Source organism: Belonocnema kinseyi, chromosome 1 (genome assembly GCF_010883055.1).
Source record: "Belonocnema kinseyi isolate 2016_QV_RU_SX_M_011 chromosome 1, B_treatae_v1, whole genome shotgun sequence".
NCBI lineage: Eukaryota > Metazoa > Arthropoda > Insecta > Hymenoptera > Cynipidae > Belonocnema > Belonocnema kinseyi.
Window position 1 is genome coordinate 137837789 of NC_046657.1, and position 2495 is coordinate 137840283.

A 2495-nucleotide genomic window follows, 5' to 3' on the forward strand; every position below is an offset into this window, starting at 1 on the left:
GTTGGGTTCGTCGTTGTTGTTGGTTTACAAGGACAGGAATCTGGCCTTTGTTCGGCCGTGGCGCAGCTTGCGGAGATGAAAGTTTCAGCTATTGAGTTTGCTTCCTGATTAAGTACACAATCCTCAGTGATATGATGTCGTTCTGGATTTGAAACAAGATTTCAAACAACTTTCGGGTTTGGCACTTGATTTTCTGCATTCAGGGTCCAAATTTTAAAAGAGAATCCGTTTCTTTACTACTGCTCCATGATTAGGGACTCAATTTTTGTGAAGATTATGCGGCATAGTCCTATCGACAAAAATATCTGAAGTAGATCTACGCCGTTGGGTTAGGTTGTCAGGCGCCGCCGGGTATTGATTTCCAGTCCTAGAAGTGGGTGAAGATGGAATGAACTAATTTCTCCGCGTTAATGCCAATATCAAGCAGTAACCGTCTTTAAAAGTGGCTGCCCAAAGTTGGCCGCCAAAGTTTGATTAAAAAATTTTTATAAGCAATTCAGCTTTCTGGACATTATTGGTCAAAAGGTTAATTTATGTATAGATGAATATTAAAATAACTTATGTAATTTTGTCAAGACAGTGCAAAATAGAGTGATGGAAAGACGTCCAAATGGTTTTTCGAACTCCAGAAATATTCCTTCATTTGATAAATTGATAGCCCTAAAAATAGTCGATTGGTTAAAGTTTTTAATAAAAGTTTTAGTCGTGAAACTCCGGCAGCTTCGGGTCTTCCTCAGTCTTCTTTGGACATGAAACTCGATAGATCGGTCTCACTCAGTTTTCTACGGGCGTGAAACTCCTTGGATGGCTCTTACTAAGTCTTATTCGGACGTGAAACTCCATAAATGGGTCTCACTACTTCGGTTGTAAGGGCAAGGCTCCTGGTAATGTAGGTTTTACTTCCTGTGTCTGTTCTTGGTTCTCGATTCTGCTCCGTATGCTATTGCCGGCTCAGATCGTGTAATTACCGAACAGAGGGTCAGTTCTGGACATACAGGGCTCTGGGGCTAAAGGCACAGGTTATGTTGAAATTATTTAGCTGGACCTTGCAAAGGTCCGCTGCCTCCTGCATCTAATATGAAAATAAGGCGAGAGGCGTGTGCTCTCTGGTATTTTTCAAATAAACCTCCGATGGACTACGTTGCTCTCTGAGAATCTAAGCTGACGTAACGCCTGAGATTTACGCGTGCTCTATGCTTTCCGTCATAAGCAATACTGGACTTTTTAGCTTCAGGCGACTCTTTTAAAGGTGAGGGATGGATATTTAGAAGGTCCTCTGGGTCGGAATCCTCAAAGTGTGAACCGAGCATTTATCTTTTACTGGCGTGTGATGATAAGGCGGAAACTGGGGATGACAAGTCTCCAGCGACGAAAGTGGAGAAATATCTAACTGTAGCATTCAGTCTAGATTCTCGATGTTTACAGGGGGCGTGTAATTTAAATTGTCTCTAGAAGTGAAACGGGTGTTCTCGCCCGCTTTACTCAAAAGGTTAATTATAAAGAGATAGTCTGCGAGATCCTCGCAGGTCTCGATTCACAAATCATCAAGCGCAGAGGGCATAACGAGAGAAAAAACCGTTACAAAATTGGCGTCTGAACATTGCAAATTAATTTTATAAAATTCTCCGAATCGAAATTTTATTTCGTGTTTTAAAATTAATATGTAAACCATAATTCGCAGCATATTTTTTATAACAAATCTTTTTTATCCGAAATTCAGTGTTTTAAGTTAAGTGAAATATTCCGAATTGATGTCAAATCTGAATTTGACTCCAATAATACAAGATTCAGAGATTTTCTGTTCTTAATAGAAGTAACAGAACCTAAACGTAGAAATAAAAGCATAGATTCTTTTGATAAATATTCATCAAAAAGAAATTTATCAGAAAGCATGAGTAAGGAAACGATAGATAGTTTACAAGCTGAAATAGAAGAGCTGAGACAGTTAAACAATACTCAGCGTGACAATATCACGAGATTACACGAGGCTACAAAGGACCAGGCATTGGAGACAGGCGAAAACAGCAGAGACCAGTTCAACCTCTTCCTAGACCATGGGACTTTCCAGCTTTGAGCCTCATAAATACCTGCCCGCAAACTACGAGGGTAGTTCAATAAGTCCTTAGAATGAAGTATAAAAACAATTTTTTTGGGGTAAATTTTTTTTATTTTTCAACATAATCTCCTTGGAGCTCTATACACTTGGTCAATCGCTTTTCAAGTTTTTTTAATCCTTCAGAAGAGTGCGTTTTCGGAAATTCCTCAAAATAAGCACTTACGGAGGCAATGACGTCTTCCTTGTCTGGAAATCTCTGTCCACCGAGCCATTTTTTCAAGTTTGAAAATAAGAAAAAGTCACTGGGGGGTAAATCTGGTGAATACGGTGGGTGTTTGACCAATTCGAATTTTAGTTCTTCAATTTTAGCCATTGAAGCGAAGCATGTGTGAACTCGGGCGTTGTCGTGATGAAAGAGAATTTTTTTTCTCGCCAAATG